Below are 17848 nucleotides of genomic sequence, written 5' to 3'. Positions count from 1 at the left end.
TGACTGCAGATCAGGAAGCCATATCGTTATAAACGATCGTTTTTCGAGCAAAAGTAAAACGAAGCGACGAGGCGAGAGATCGGTGGACTCTCGTTTCAAGAAACCGCGTCGGCTGGAAAAGCAGGGTGGAGAAAAGACGAGAGAGAGAGAGGAAGGGGGGAGAATGAGAGCAGCAACGACCTGGCGAACAACGACCGCAGCCGTCTATTTACTTATGCAACGGGCGACGAAGTAAGAGGATGGTGGTGGCGGTGGCTCGCGTGGTGGGTGTAAGGGGTCGGAGCCTCGGGCTCTGTTTGTTTTCGTTGGACCACATAGCGTGATACGTTTGCGTAATGCGCTACGTCCGTCGTCCTTTCCTCCGCCATATCCTCCTCCGCCCCCTCCTCCTCCTCCTCCTCCTCCCTCTAGCCATTTCTCCCCTTCGTCCCTAGCCCGTTCCCGTCCTCGCTCGCGTACCGTCATCCTCCGGGGGTAGCAACGGCTGCGGTGGAATCTGCCAGGCGGTAACTCATCCGCACGGCCGTATTCTCGGATATGTTTTTGCTCGTTCTCTCTCTCCCGTTTCATCCCTCTGCCGTTTCGTCCTCTCCCTTTCTTCCTTCCCCCCGTCTTCCCACCCCCGCCTCCATCTTTCTCGTTGCGCAGACCTGCATCCGTCCGTTTGTCCGTCCCATGTGCCATCGTCGTGTTCATTTTTTATAATGGTCGCCGACGTCACCGCGAACTGACGGAAAAAGAAGAGCCGTCTCTGCCGCAACGCGAAGCGTTTGGTTGCGTGAATCGAGAAATTACGCGAATTCAAAAAAAATATGGTAATCGCGTTATTACGTTTGTTCATGGCCCTCGAATATGAGAAATTCACAAAGTTTATCGCGAACAAAAGAAGGTCACTTAAAATTATAGATACTTGATACTATAATAAAATAATTTATAATTTCTATCTAGCATCTAAACACACGCAAATAAATGATTAAAAATATCAATGATATATTAATATAAGACATGCGATTCATGGTAATCGATTTAATCAATTTTAAATAGTAGAATATTTTTCACTGGAAAAGCGGACGCATTAACGCAATATGGACAACACTGATTGCGCACTTGTAATAAGATAATTACGTATTTCCCTTGGCGGTACTTCGATAGAAGACCTGCAGGTGATGACAGCAATTTGCTTGATGCAGCACGCCTAGCAAAGTGTTCTCTTCCGTTCCATCGTCTAACATTTCCCGAATCTCGCGACTGATCTCTATGTAAGACGGTTAATTTCATAGCGGATCGTCGAAAACGATGGAGAGAAAGAGCGATCTCGATGCTATTCTGCAAAACTCGTGAATGAGGTGCTTGAACCGGACGAACGATCTTCCTTAGCTTTCTTGCGAACAAATGGCAGATATTTGAGGAGGAGAGGGGAGAGGAGGAGGAAGGAGGGAGAGAGAAGAAACCGTAAAATGACAAACCCGTATAAAACACGATCTTCCTCTTTCAAACGACCTATCAATGACTCGGTGAGTAACGTGATTCGAATTCGGTCGCGGTACGCGCGTTTGCATTCAGGAATCCGAAAACTTCTGGCGGAAGGTCGCGAGGGGTCAAGGGAGGAAGGCGAAGGAAAAGAGAAGTTCTCTCCGCGACTGTGAGAACAGAGAACGAGCCGACGCGACGTGATCTCGATAGACGACGACGACGACGACGACGAAGAACGAACGAAATCGAGGAACGAAAGGGTTGGCACAAACGCGGGTTTTATAGTAATGTCTACCGGTTCTGGTACGCTGGTGTACGCCTATGTAAATACGCGTCAACGATCTCGTGTGTAAAACGCACACTATTGCTCCCTACACCCATCCACTCCCGCTCTGCCCCGCGCATTTTCCGCAATATCTACGTACGACGTAGAAGAAGAGGAATTGGATGGAGGAGGACGAGAGAAAGATGGAGATAGAGAAAGTACGGGTTACGTACTACTACGGGGCGAATGGCGTGGACCCCTTGGATGGTTGCCTCATGAAAGATGCATAAGACGACTCACCGAGGGCGCGATAAAGAGTCGACAACAGACAGACCGACAGTCACCCCTGTGCACCCCCTAATACCCGGTGTGCAATACACTGTCAGGCCGTCGTTGTCGTGCTTGTCGTCGGCTTTCACCCCCTCCCTCCCCCCCTTCTCCCGGCCCCGATGAGCCAAAAAAGTTTGTCAATGATACGTCGGTATAGAATATTTCGACTTCGATGTACGGATCTATCGGTTTCAATCGGCGGAATAAAATTAAAAGGTAAAATGATGAGGGCAAGAGAGAGATAAGTAAATGAGTAGAGAGAGAGAGAGAGAGAAACAGATACATCGTCGATGTAACACCGAGTTACGTTTGTCGAGGTCTGTGGGCTAATGGCATGCAAGTGAGCGGTGGCGATGGCGGCAGCCTCCCGGCCCGTCGCGTCGCGCGCCCGGTCGGTCGATAGGAATTAGCATTTTTATGGGTCTATCTCGCTTACGTGCTACGGTGCCCCGTGGCACCTAGATTCTTCGGCATTGTTCACGCACGCTTCGTACGCATTCGCCGCCTGTAAACGCCCGTCAAACGCTCGCACACACGCTCGTTCGCGCCACGAGTTTCTCCACGAGGCGTTCACCTTTCGGTATCTCTCGATCGACGATTGTCTGCGGCGAGACATACCACGATTTTGCTCGTCTTTATCGTTATAATTTCGGCGAACTCAAATTTCCGCGCTGCAGATAAATTCTATTTGCGATAGTAGATACATGACAATAGACGTCTGATACACACATTTTTTCCTAGCATTGATTTCTGGAGTCTATTATTTTTTACTAAATCGCTAGCAAAAAAACTTGCGTTGCATATACGATTAACTTCTTCGATAAATCAAGGGATCGGACAATTAATTGATGTTCCTATGTCCGAGTAATTTTTGACAATGCATCAAAAAAGATAAAAGTGGATGAAAAAAAGCAATAGCTTTCTATTTTTGAACCTCTATTAACTTTGCAAAATTATATCTTTATAATATCTGATTTATTAAACATTTAATTACCCAAACGAATGTTATAAATTGACTAATCCAGAAATACAACATAAAATAATTAGATCAAGAGTGAAAATTTTTATTCGAAATTATGATTATTTCATCTAAATAAGAGATATGTGCATATAATAATCAAAGAAAAAGAAAGAGGGAGATTATTGCATTTATTGTTTCATGCGCGTGTTATATTATCACGCTCTAAATCGACGTTGAACGCTTTCCTGAACGGAATCCGTGAATACATGCAACTGGCGAGATGCGAGATGCATCGATAACTTTCGGACATTCGGACGGGCAGGCGCCCGATCGCAGGTCGAGCGTTATTCCGATCGACGTCATGGCGTTGTTTCTTCTCTCCAAGGCAAGATCCAAGGCGTTATCGGCGCCGAAACGCCTGGGCGGTATTGCGCCCGAAGGGTAAACACGCGCGTGCACCCCCCGTAAAGCCTACACGCGGCCTATGGGGTGTTTAGTGCGTATTACAGAGAGTAGGCGGTCATGAAGGGGAGGAAGGGAGAGGGGGAATCGGATGAGAAACGATGAAGACGAAGACAGACAGACGGGCGGATAGATAGTGAAAGGACGAGAGGGCGGAAGGAAGAGAGACAGGTAGAGCGAGGGAAAGTAAGGGTGCGTGATGGAGAAAGAGTGAGAGAGAAATGACAAAGAGAATGTGTGTGTGTGTGTGTGTATGTGTTGAGAAAGAGAGAGAGAGAGAGAGAGAGAGAGAGAGAGAGAGAGAGAGAGAGAGAGAGACGGGAACTCGTCGAAGGGCCGAGGGTCTTCGGCGAAAGGCGCCTGCGCGTTTCCATGGGCACCGTGTCTGTACGCCCCCTCTTCCGCGTAACGCGGGGGAGAGCACGAAGGGGTATATGTCCCATTCCAACGCATTTGCCGCTCCCCCCTTCCCCTCCCCTCAGTCACTCCATCTCGTTCTGTCACTGTTCGTTCTCCGCGCCCTGGTGGGCACACTACAAGAGAGAAAGAGAGAGAAAGAGAGATATCCCTCGATCTCTCTTCCTCAGCGCACCCCTTCGTCTGTCGCCGCCTTTCGCCGTCCCGTCGTTTTACCGTTTTTTGTCTCGTTCCACGTCTATGCCGAATCTCGTACGCGTGTGATCGACACGGGCGATTCGATGATCGAAACGCAACGAAACTCGAGGTATTCGCTTCATCGAGAGCTCGGATATCGCGCCGATTTTCCTCGCGGAATCTGGGATATTCAAGGATCTGGCAAGGTGATGGCCATTTAATTTTATTACAATATTATAAAAACTCACAGTCAATTTTCCTTGGAGGCAGTCAATTTTCTTTAAGGCCCAGATGTTTCAAACGAGATAATGTTCCATCATTAATTTTTCTCGACATAAATCGATTTTATTTATGCTAATTCGTTGCGAACCGAAATAGAGCGTTTAGTTTGTAAATATATCTTAAATCGATCGTTCGTTAAACAGAAAAAGAAACGATTTTCTGCCATTGTATGCAAGAAACTCGATGCCCCTCCCATCCGATTTTGCCGTTATAAAAACATCAGTCGACTGCCGCCGTTTCTGTTTCAACAAAATCAGCTTGTCCACCGCGACGGTTTTTCGGACTTTACATTCAGGTCCATGTTTTGTCCTCCGGGCCACTCGACGAGCGACGGACGTGAGATGGGGACAGGTAAAGGCGGAGAGGTATAAAAAGCTGCTACTCGGCGTACCGAAAGTCGGGAACACCGGATGGAGCGACGCAACCGCCTACTTCGATCGCAAGACACGCTCCGTTACGCATGCACAGGCACACGGTCGTCTTTTACGTGTGTGCGTCGTTTTACGTAGGTACGAACAACACGATCGATTCGAAGACTTCGATCCGTCCTTTGGCAAAAAGCAAAATCGAGTATTCTATATCATGAAGATCGAAAGTTCAGTGTGCGTCGATAAAAGTTTGACAGTTTTCTAAATATAAGAAATATTATATTTAGATAATATTAGATAATAAGAATAATTTTTTATATAATAACACATTTAATTTTTTGATTCTTTGACAGCTTTGTAACGATCGAAAGGGAAATTCGATAAACAATCGACAGATGGACTAACGATTAGGTGTTCCAAGGTTAATATTTGACATATCGTGATGCGTTGCGTCGCGATGCGTGAAGGTTAATCTTCCTCAAATCTGGTAATACGTGCGTGTCATTTACTTATAAGCGTCGTCTCTCTCGACCCGCGCGAATACTTAGAATTTCCCTTACGCAACAACCTGTTTTACCAGGCGCATTATCCCACGCAAATCGCGTCGCGCGTGGGCTACGGCATTGACTGCCAACTGCATTTATGACGAAGTTGGCGAGCCGCAAAGGCGCGATAAGACGATCGCGAAGCGATGTACGTACTTGCACCTATCGATACGCGATGTAAATGCATTAAATACGTTCCGTTTGCCGAACATCTGTAATCGTCGGTAATTACTCGTCAATCAAATACCATCAATTACGTCCGTCCGTAAAGATGCGCGCAACACGAGCGCCGATTATTACAACCTTAAGCATGCATCGTACATGCCAAGTTACTTTGCAATTATTAATTATGCCATTACATAGAATTATACGTATTTATAATTATATAATTTAATGATAATTTATAATATATAACGAGATAGATATTTTTCTGAGAGAGTACGTTGGACATAAGGTCTTTAGCCTTACAGAAATTCTTGCGGGATGTAACCATGAAACACGTTCTTCTCTATAAAGACTTAAATTAAAAAATTTATCTTTCTAAACATCAAATAGGTGCTCGCATTTTTATCTAAACCTCTTTATATAATTACGCATTAAATAACCGATATTTGCATTAATGATTATATATCATAAAAAAGCACGTGCCAAGGACATGCCTCTAATTAACACAATTTATATTCTACATTAATCTGATTCTACGCTACAACTACATAGTAATATTCTCATTTCTCACAAACATGATTTATATCTTAATATCTTAATCTCGCGTCTTTGAAAAAAAAAAAAAAGATTTAATTGCCGATGATCGGCGATACGAAAGAAAAATCGTCGGTCTCTTGGAGGAAGATCGGCGTTTCCTAAATAGAGCGTGGTGGTCGGGTTGTACGTGGAGGGTGGGCGAATGTTCGTATAAAAAGGGCTGTTTATGATTTTTCTATTGAAGCGTAACTAGGTGGCACGCGAGGTGGTACGGGTAATAAAGTCCTTTACGCGGCAACTAACCGCGGCGGCGGGTTTGGGCCGGGGATTCAGCCGAGCTGCCGCGTGCGTTTACCGTTTACTATCGGCGTTACAGCCGGTCGTACACATAAATCGCTTTACGATCTGTCGCTAAAAACGGATTTCATGCGAAAGTAGGTAGCTGCTGGTAACCGCAACCGCGCGTCGCCCATCGTTCGCGCCGTGTGACTCGTGAGAAGAAACCACCGCATAGCACCGCCAAGCCATCGATATATACGAGCATTATACGCGGCGATTTCGCAGCAGGCGGTATCGCCGATCGATCGAGGGAATCGCGTTTCGAATCGGTTGTTTCGCGCCGATTCGCGAAACGCGCGCGAACATTTCCATAATCACCTCGCAAACATAAGCAACGATCCGTCTCATAGCGAACCGAAAACGCGCGGATGTAACGATTCCCTTTAGAAAGCAAAAGAACGCCGTTGCTCCACTTTTGCGAAATATCCGTTCTGGTAAATGGTTTACTCAGCAAATTTTCATAATTTCTCCAAGTTACTTCAAATTTCCACAATAACTATTATTAATAATTAAAATATTACATAATTTCCTATCTTTATCGTCGGAATTGTGAAAATAATTTACAACGATTTACTCTGGTCGAAGCGATATATTTTTCTATTCGTTTCAACAAGGGCGGCGCCGTTCATCGTCGCGAGCGTTTTCAAGGATCGTCGATAGGACAAACGCGAGAGTCGGCTGCGAGAGATCGGAAACGACCGAGGAGCGAAGAGTATGAGGAGGGAAGAGTAGGGGAGTGGAACGTGAGCGAAACGGAGGACAAGATGATGGATGGTCCCTCTCCACCCTTAGTTGTGCCGCGCGCGCGAAGTGAGGGCGTCCCGACGCTGACGACGATGCTGACGCTAATGAGCAAAATATGAGGCGCCACCCTGCCACCCCTCCCTCCGTCTTTCCACCCTCTCGCTTTCTCGCCCCCGTTGCCGCGCGCGCGGCTCTCTTTCTCGCCTGCCTCACTACCGCCTGGCCTCGCCAGGTATCGATTGTCGTTCGCTTAAAGACCAAGAAGAGGAAGAAGAAGAAGGCGACGTGAAAACGAGGAGGAGGAGGATAGGTTTCGTTTCGGGAACGCGAAAACAAGACGATCTATCCGTCTGATTACTCGCGCCGTCCTCTTCCCTCCTCGATTCCTCGCGTATATTCCATTCTCGGTTTGTCTACGTGCATTTACCGTATCTTGATCGCCGTCGCAGTTGTCCCTCCTCGGGCTGACGATAAATAATGACCCCCGAGCGAAATCCTAGATACTGAGAGGAATCTTTGTTTCGTTCGGTTCTCCCGGATAAACATTGTTGGTATGCGGTATGCCGCTTGGTGAAATATCGCCGGCAACGCGGTTGTATTTCGCGACCGTAAAATATGTTAATGAGAGAACGCGAAGATGTCAAGAAAAAAAGAATGGCTGTCCGTACGGTTATGTTGTGCGCCGCGAAGTAGCAATCACCTCGAGAATGCCATTTATCGTAAAATAAAAAAGTAAATATCGATAATAAAAATATAAAAATAACGAATATAAAAATAAAGATGATATTAAAGACGATGATATTAAGACAAGATATGCAACGGATAAAGCATTGTACTGAAACTACGTCAAGAAACTACGTCACGCTTTAACGAGGAATTTTGGCTGCTATTCGTCCAGCAATATCAGCCGACACTACCACCGCCATCGCCACCACCAGCATTATCACTGTCGCTATGGGGTTAGTGCCGGATGTCCACACTCGTTTTTACCGCGAACGAGATGCTCCAACGACGAAAAAGGGACCCGTTTAATTTCATTTCGCTGGCACCGCCCCTACTCTCGACGCCCGGAGCGAAAAAGAAACTCTTCGAAGTTTTACGAGCGCCTTCTATCCTCCATCACGTTTCGCGCCAGCCTCTCAACAAAGGGGATCTCGAAAATGCTTATCGTCCGCATCATCCGCGATGCGGCCCTTCGTTAAACATCTCGCGGTTCGCAACGACGTCTTTTGCAAAGTTTCATCTTGCATCGGGCAATTTTTTATTGACTAGCGATCCTCCGTTAATGCAGCGTTATATATGAATGCTTGGAGGCTATGGAATTATAATCGCGCGACGACATAGGCAGATAACTCGTATTCGAAATATCATACTATCACCTCGGAAAATTCAGATTTAAAGAAAAAAAATTCTATGAAAAAAGTACTTTATTGTACATCATAGAATTAATGACGCACCGGATATTTTTAAACATGACGAGAAACGGACGAGTTAGAAAGAAACTTCGCGACTATCCATAATGCAAATTCTCTTCGTCTCGCGCGTTTCCGCTTCTTTTATTGGGTCACTTCATTTTTGCGGTAACGATCCCGTTTCGGTGTCACGCTTACCACCACTACGACCGAGACGCCGAAGAAAGGTTTTTGCAACGCGGCTCGCGGCGAGAACCCGCTCGCAGCCTCGTTAGAAATTACCGTGCAGCCCATCCTTCTCGCCGTTAATGAAAGCCGGGTTCCATGCGGCGAGGATTATTCGCGGTTTTTACACGCCGAGGCCATTCAACGCACAGGCGAAGACGCGCAGCCTCCCTGGTCCATAGGAAAATGCAAAGGATTGGCGAAAGGAGAAAGAGAGAAAGCGACAAGGGAAGACTAATTAATTTGGCAAATCATCGCGTCGCAGTGTAAACAGGGTAGTTCGATCTGTCTTTCCCGCACAAAGGGGGTGTCGACCGGAATGAACAAGGGTGGTGGCGGGGGTTGCGCGGGGAAACTACGCCAGCTCGCGAGGGTGATATCAAAGGGGAAGACGAGGGATATCAATCCCCGGAGAAGCCACGGACTCAGCCTCCGACGACTGTATAGCCGACGCTTCCGCAGTTCTCAACCGCGAAATCCTCCGTTCGAAATTTATCGCCATCGTAACCGAACACTTCCTTCCCCGTAAGCTGCTTCCCATAACGCGCGTCAAACCTTTTTCGTGGTTTTTTAAAACGGCTGATGTCATCGATGGATCATCTCTTTTTCTCTCTTGCCTAGTCGTATTTATAATATATATAGCCGTATTTATATACATCTGGCTTTTGATGGCTTTCACGCGAAGCGTTAAATCTTCCCGCAAGTGAAAAACTATCGGATTATCCGGAAGTAGTCTCGGCCTCACCTAGCCAGACGTTTCGCAGATAACCCCGACTTTTCATTCTAAACGTCTCTCCGTGAGAATAAATCTAAATCATTTGAACCAAACTAGATATTATACGCCAAATTATTTTATTCTATTTATAAACAATTTTTATATATAATAATCGAAAATTATTACGAATCTAATTTGCATCTAATTATTGAATCTACAAAAGTAATATTAAAATAACTTTATATTTATATTAATCGATAAAAAGCATGCAATACAATGCATACAAATGCAAATTGTTGTTAATTTTTATATTTCCCGACTCATACGTTTTTTACTCGAAACCGGACGCAGGGTTTAAGGTCTCTATCGTCAGTTGAAATTGCGTGACAATCGCGAGTTCGGGCATCAAATCTTTGTGTCGGTGACACACAAAGAACACTGGGCTTTAACACCACAGCTTCGTCCGCTCGCCGTTGTATCTTATCGGAGAATCGGACTCAATGCGAGGTCAAGGCGCGCTATCGCAACCACGCGATCCGCCACGAGCCGCCCCGCGGATATACGAGGTCACCCTAGTTCTGCGATCTGGACGTCTTCCTCGACAACGGTAACGTACGGGCGCTTCACATGCCTCACCGAAATTCACGAGGTTCGGTTGCGGCGACCTCGTCGATATAAATCTCGCGTTTTATTTCGGTACTGGACGCATTAAGAGCCTGCGCGATTCTTCGCAAAGAATTGCCGCGATTCGACGAAAAATCCTCGATATTTCGAATAAACTGTCACGGAGGAGATGGCAGTTTCCTGGCCTTTGTCGAAGCTGACCTGAATTCGCGCAAACTTAATAACGACGATGAAAAGCGTAAGCAACGGTTGAAGGGTAGAAGGACAACGACGACGGAAGTCGTCCGGAATAGTACAGTACGATTCACTTGTCATTCCCTGGTATTTCTAGGAAGTTGGGATAATCTCGTGCGCGCGCGATCGTCATCCGGGATCGTTGGTAGACGTCGCCGCTGCTTGGTTATCTTCGACCGCCGACGAAAGCCGACGTAGAATATGAAGGAAATCGTGAGCACCCCTACAAACTCCTTTCCTCTCCCTGTCAGTTCCCTGTCTCTCTCGCTCCCTTTCTCTCTCGCTTTTTCCGTGTCACTGTCTCTCTCTTTCTTCCTCTCTCTCTCTCTCACTCACTCGTTTATACATCCGAACAGTCGTCGCTCCATCTCTATCCCATCTCCTTTCTCTCTATCGAGGTATAGGGAGTCGAAGGGGTGTGCCGGGCGCGCGGGGTGGTTCTTTCCCTCCTGTGACGGAGGAGTTGAGAGTGCCGTTGAATATGCATGAGAGCTCCTATCTACCATCCTAAAAACATTCAGTCGACGCTGAAGCGACCGATGCTCGGACCGACCGCGCGCCTCGTCGCTCGCCAATCAATGTCTCCGACAGGCCCGTCTTACGAAAATTTCTGCGAGACGATTCCTTGTAACCATGAGCATGGGAGTGAGGAGATATTCCTCCGCGTTTCTTCCTCGACCTAACGTTACCATTGCCCGCAGACGTGCGCTGACATTTTTATTCCGTGGAAGAGAAACCGCGAGGTTCACTGTACCTCGGGGAATGTTTATTTCACTGAATTTAGATCGCCATTTTTACTGATGTATCGGTGGTTCTGGACTGAATATTTAACATTGAGAAACTAGATTTGGACAAGGTGTTAATGTTACAAAATATTTTATTAATTTCTTCTTCTTTTTTAGAACCATCATTAAATTAATTTTTCTTTTGTTTCAGGAAAAATATGTGAAGCGTACCCGACTTCACCGTGTTTTCTTCTCCTGCAGGTATGTATATGACAAATCCGGATATCGGCTATAAATTATCTATCGATGTTAAGTGAACAATTTGCTAAATAATTATGTACCCCTTTCGCCAGAATAAATCTGACATTGAGATTCGTTGGCGCTGCAGATCAGTTTTATCGCGGACGATCATCGGCCATAATTATGTTGTAACCGCGCGCATAAATGCCGGCGTGTAAAGTGAAGCGTGTTAAGCGTGACTCGATTATCTTTCGAATCAGACACGGAAGACGCAGTGTCTGAAATATATGGCTTTCGATCCCGAAGAACGCGAGCGCGCGCGATCTCGGCCGCGTGCACGCGTGCACGCGCGCGCTACTTAACTACGCGAGAGCGCGTATATACAGTCCTTTACGCGGCAACTAACCGCGGCGGCGGGTTTGGGCCGGGGATTCAGCCGAGCTGCCGCGTGCGTTTACCGTTTACTATCGGCGTTACAGCCGGTCGTACACATAAATCGCTTTACGATCTGTCGCTAAAAACGGATTTCATGCGAAAGTAGGTAGCTGCTGGTAACCGCAACCGCGCGTCGCCCATCGTTCGCGCCGTGTGACTCGTGAGAAGAAACCACCGCATAGCACCGCCAAGCCATCGATATATACGAGCATTATACGCGGCGATTTCGCAGCAGGCGGTATCGCCGATCGATCGAGGGAATCGCGTTTCGAATCGGTTGTTTCGCGCCGATTCGCGAAACGCGCGCGAACATTTCCATAATCACCTCGCAAACATAAGCAACGATCCGTCTCATAGCGAACCGAAAACGCGCGGATGTAACGATTCCCTTTAGAAAGCAAAAGAACGCCGTTGCTCCACTTTTGCGAAATATCCGTTCTGGTAAATGGTTTACTCAGCAAATTTTCATAATTTCTCCAAGTTACTTCAAATTTCCACAATAACTATTATTAATAATTAAAATATTACATAATTTCCTATCTTTATTGTCGGAATTGTGAAAATAATTTACAACGATTTACTCTGGTCGAAGCGATATATTTTTCTATTCGTTTCAACAAGAGCGGCGCCGTTCATCGTCGCGAGCGTTTTCAAGGATCGTCGATAGGACAAACGCGAGAGTCGGCTGCGAGAGATCGGAAACGACCGAGGAGCGAAGAGTATGAGGAGGGAAGAGTAGGGGAGTGGAACGTGAGCGAAACGGAGGACAAGATGATGGATGGTCCCTCTCCACCCTTAGTTGTGCCGCGCGCGCGAAGTGAGGGCGTCCCGACGCTGACGACGATGCTGACGCTAATGAGCAAAATATGAGGCGCCACCCTGCCACCCCTCCCTCCGTCTTTCCACCCTCTCGCTTTCTCGCCCCCGTTGCCGCGCGCGCGGCTCTCTTTCTCGCCTGCCTCACTACCGCCTGGCCTCGCCAGGTATCGATTGTCGTTCGCTTAAAGACCAAGAAGAGGAAGAAGAAGAAGGCGACGTGAAAACGAGGAGGAGGAGGATAGGTTTCGTTTCGGGAACGCGAAAACAAGACGATCTATCCGTCTGATTACTCGCGCCGTCCTCTTCCCTCCTCGATTCCTCGCGTATATTCCATTCTCGGTTTGTCTACGTGCATTTACCGTATCTTGATCGCCGTCGCAGTTGTCCCTCCTCGGGCTGACGATAAATAATGACCCCCGAGCGAAATCCTAGATACTGAGAGGAATCTTTGTTTCGTTCGGTTCTCCCGGATAAACATTGTTGGTATGCGGTATGCCGCTTGGTGAAATATCGCCGGCAACGCGGTTGTATTTCGCGACCGTAAAATATGTTAATGAGAGAACGCGAAGATGTCAAGAAAAAAAGAATGGCTGTCCGTACGGTTATGTTGTGCGCCGCGAAGTAGCAATCACCTCGAGAATGCCATTTATCGTAAAATAAAAAAGTAAATATCGATAATAAAAATATAAAAATAACGAATATAAAAATAAAGATGATATTAAAGACGATGATATTAAGACAAGATATGCAACGGATAAAGCATTGTACTGAAACTACGTCAAGAAACTACGTCACGCTTTAACGAGGAATTTTGGCTGCTATTCGTCCAGCAATATCAGCCGACACTACCACCGCCATCGCCACCACCAGCATTATCACTGTCGCTATGGGGTTAGTGCCGGATGTCCACACTCGTTTTTACCGCGAACGAGATGCTCCAACGACGAAAAAGGGACCCGTTTAATTTCATTTCGCTGGCACCGCCCCTACTCTCGACGCCCGGAGCGAAAAAGAAACTCTTCGAAGTTTTACGAGCGCCTTCTATCCTCCATCACGTTTCGCGCCAGCCTCTCAACAAAGGGGATCTCGAAAATGCTTATCGTCCGCATCATCCGCGATGCGGCCCTTCGTTAAACATCTCGCGGTTCGCAACGACGTCTTTTGCAAAGTTTCATCTTGCATCGGGCAATTTTTTATTGACTAGCGATCCTCCGTTAATGCAGCGTTATATATGAATGCTTGGAGGCTATGGAATTATAATCGCGCGACGACATAGGCAGATAACTCGTATTCGAAATATCATACTATCACCTCGGAAAATTCAGATTTAAAGAAAAAAAATTCTATGAAAAAAGTACTTTATTGTACATCATAGAATTAATGACGCACCGGATATTTTTAAACATGACGAGAAACGGACGAGTTAGAAAGAAACTTCGCGACTATCCATAATGCAAATTCTCTTCGTCTCGCGCGTTTCCGCTTCTTTTATTGGGTCACTTCATTTTTGCGGTAACGATCCCGTTTCGGTGTCACGCTTACCACCACTACGACCGAGACGCCGAAGAAAGGTTTTTGCAACGCGGCTCGCGGCGAGAACCCGCTCGCAGCCTCGTTAGAAATTACCGTGCAGCCCATCCTTCTCGCCGTTAATGAAAGCCGGGTTCCATGCGGCGAGGATTATTCGCGGTTTTTACACGCCGAGGCCATTCAACGCACAGGCGAAGACGCGCAGCCTCCCTGGTCCATAGGAAAATGCAAAGGATTGGCGAAAGGAGAAAGAGAGAAAGCGACAAGGGAAGACTAATTAATTTGGCAAATCATCGCGTCGCAGTGTAAACAGGGTAGTTCGATCTGTCTTTCCCGCACAAAGGGGGTGTCGACCGGAATGAACAAGGGTGGTGGCGGGGGTTGCGCGGGGAAACTACGCCAGCTCGCGAGGGTGATATCAAAGGGGAAGACGAGGGATATCAATCCCCGGAGAAGCCACGGACTCAGCCTCCGACGACTGTATAGCCGACGCTTCCGCAGTTCTCAACCGCGAAATCCTCCGTTCGAAATTTATCGCCATCGTAACCGAACACTTCCTTCCCCGTAAGCTGCTTCCCATAACGCGCGTCAAACCTTTTTCGTGGTTTTTTAAAACGGCTGATGTCATCGATGGATCATCTCTTTTTCTCTCTTGCCTAGTCGTATTTATAATATATATAGCCGTATTTATATACATCTGGCTTTTGATGGCTTTCACGCGAAGCGTTAAATCTTCCCGCAAGTGAAAAACTATCGGATTATCCGGAAGTAGTCTCGGCCTCACCTAGCCAGACGTTTCGCAGATAACCCCGACTTTTCATTCTAAACGTCTCTCCGTGAGAATAAATCTAAATCATTTGAACCAAACTAGATATTATACGCCAAATTATTTTATTCTATTTATAAACAATTTTTATATATAATAATCGAAAATTATTACGAATCTAATTTGCATCTAATTATTGAATCTACAAAAGTAATATTAAAATAACTTTATATTTATATTAATCGATAAAAAGCATGCAATACAATGCATACAAATGCAAATTGTTGTTAATTTTTATATTTCCCGACTCATACGTTTTTTACTCGAAACCGGACGCAGGGTTTAAGGTCTCTATCGTCAGTTGAAATTGCGTGACAATCGCGAGTTCGGGCATCAAATCTTTGTGTCGGTGACACACAAAGAACACTGGGCTTTAACACCACAGCTTCGTCCGCTCGCCGTTGTATCTTATCGGAGAATCGGACTCAATGCGAGGTCAAGGCGCGCTATCGCAACCACGCGATCCGCCACGAGCCGCCCCGCGGATATACGAGGTCACCCTAGTTCTGCGATCTGGACGTCTTCCTCGACAACGGTAACGTACGGGCGCTTCACATGCCTCACCGAAATTCACGAGGTTCGGTTGCGGCGACCTCGTCGATATAAATCTCGCGTTTTATTTCGGTACTGGACGCATTAAGAGCCTGCGCGATTCTTCGCAAAGAATTGCCGCGATTCGACGAAAAATCCTCGATATTTCGAATAAACTGTCACGGAGGAGATGGCAGTTTCCTGGCCTTTGTCGAAGCTGACCTGAATTCGCGCAAACTTAATAACGACGATGAAAAGCGTAAGCAACGGTTGAAGGGTAGAAGGACAACGACGACGGAAGTCGTCCGGAATAGTACAGTACGATTCACTTGTCATTCCCTGGTATTTCTAGGAAGTTGGGATAATCTCGTGCGCGCGCGATCGTCATCCGGGATCGTTGGTAGACGTCGCCGCTGCTTGGTTATCTTCGACCGCCGACGAAAGCCGACGTAGAATATGAAGGAAATCGTGAGCACCCCTACAAACTCCTTTCCTCTCCCTGTCAGTTCCCTGTCTCTCTCGCTCCCTTTCTCTCTCGCTTTTTCCGTGTCACTGTCTCTCTCTTTCTTCCTCTCTCTCTCTCTCACTCACTCGTTTATACATCCGAACAGTCGTCGCTCCATCTCTATCCCATCTCCTTTCTCTCTATCGAGGTATAGGGAGTCGAAGGGGTGTGCCGGGCGCGCGGGGTGGTTCTTTCCCTCCTGTGACGGAGGAGTTGAGAGTGCCGTTGAATATGCATGAGAGCTCCTATCTACCATCCTAAAAACATTCAGTCGACGCTGAAGCGACCGATGCTCGGACCGACCGCGCGCCTCGCCAATCAATGTCTCCGACAGGCCCGTCTTACGAAAATTTCTGCGAGACGATTCCTTGTAACCATGAGCATGGGAGTGAGGAGATATTCCTCCGCGTTTCTTCCTCGACCTAACGTTACCATTGCCCGCAGACGTGCGCTGACATTTTTATTCCGTGGAAGAGAAACCGCGAGGTTCACTGTACCTCGGGGAATGTTTATTTCACTGAATTTAGATCGCCATTTTTACTGATGTATCGGTGGTTCTGGACTGAATATTTAACATTGAGAAACTAGATTTGGACAAGGTGTTAATGTTACAAAATATTTTATTAATTTCTTCTTCTTTTTTAGAACCATCATTAAATTAATTTTTCTTTTGTTTCAGGAAAAATATGTGAAGCGTACCCGACTTCACCGTGTTTTCTTCTCCTGCAGGTATGTATATGACAAATCCGGATATCTATTATAAATTATCTATCGATGTTAAGTGAACAATTTGCTAAATAATTATGTACCCCTTTCGCCAGAATAAATCTGACATTGATCGTTGGCGCTATTCACTCTCTTCACTCTCGCGCCGCTGACGCGAATGCTTTCGACAAATTAACGCCGTGTATCGAATAACTATCTACCGTTGTGTTACACCGCATGTGTGGAGGAATGCTTAATGCATTCAAATGATATTCACTCTCGCGCCGCTGACGCGAATGCTTTCGACAAATTAACGCCGTGTATCGAATAACTATCTACCGTTGTGTTACACGCGAGAACGCGCATGTGTGAGATGCACACGCTCGCGCGCGCGCGGGCGCACGCGGTTTCTCGAGCATCTTGTAAATCAAACACACGATCGGTCGTTCCGATAACGCCTCTCCCGGCGTTTCGCTCGATATAATTCCGCAGAGGAGCATTCGTAATTACGTGTAAACGCTCTCTCTTCGCGGCTGTCTAATATTAATTCATACACCGTAGGAGTCAAGCTGTAACCTGATAACCCTGTCCAGTTACTACTGATAGTTGGCCGGTGGTTGCATAATCGTGTACGTCCATCGTTTCGCGGACACGTTGCTAGAGATAAGAAATCGCTGACTATATAGTTAAAAGTCTCCTCGCTACATTTGTTTGCTACATTTGTGCAACGCGGATCATTTTCAAAGAGCTCCCGTTGCATAATGAAACCCGAGATTCGACGTTCTGCCTACAGGGTGTGCAAGATTTAAATATTACATCAAATAAAACATTTTTCTCTGTCAACGAAGTCCGGATTATTAAACCTGACCAAAAGCAGATGAACATGGTTCTATCGCCATCTCTCGGTGATGCCAGAAGGCAAGGTAGCCATTTTGTTTCTGGAGGTGGCCAGAAGGTCGCCGTGGTGTCGCGGTACACCCGCGCATGTCCATTGGTCCCTCCTACGTTGTCCTCGTAGCAGCGGCTTCTCTTTCGTCTCGCCTAAGCGACAACGAGAGACGTACCCCTCTCTACCGGTTCTCCTCTTCTCATCCCCCTACGCGACGGACTCCCCCACTTCGGGTCCGCGACTTCCCCACCTCGGGGAACTCGACCACCTTCCCTTTTGTGCCCGCCGCACCCTCTGGCCGCCGTCGCAGAGGCAGAAACGTCGCTCTACCTCTCGACCCCTCTCGTCCACCGCCTTGCCTCCTACAC

The 17848-nt window shown here is 46.8% G+C and overlaps 1 long non-coding RNA gene across 1 annotated transcript in view; it reads left to right on the top strand.

The window, feature by feature from the left end:
• LOC115242978 overlaps positions 1 to 17848 on the top strand; it is a 155317-nt gene that overhangs the window by 32459 nt on the left and 105010 nt on the right. Inside the window, exon 2 of the long non-coding RNA XR_003885141.1 lies at positions 11212 to 11261. This is a non-coding gene — a long non-coding RNA (uncharacterized LOC115242978). The remainder of the gene's footprint in view (positions 1 to 11211; positions 11262 to 17848) is intronic.

The sequence above is a fragment of the Formica exsecta genome, unplaced genomic scaffold (assembly GCF_003651465.1).
Source record: "Formica exsecta isolate Colony F162 unplaced genomic scaffold, ASM365146v1 scaffold662, whole genome shotgun sequence".
In the NCBI taxonomy this organism is placed as follows: domain Eukaryota; kingdom Metazoa; phylum Arthropoda; class Insecta; order Hymenoptera; family Formicidae; genus Formica; species Formica exsecta.
This window is presented reverse-complemented; position numbering and strand designations above follow the sequence as displayed.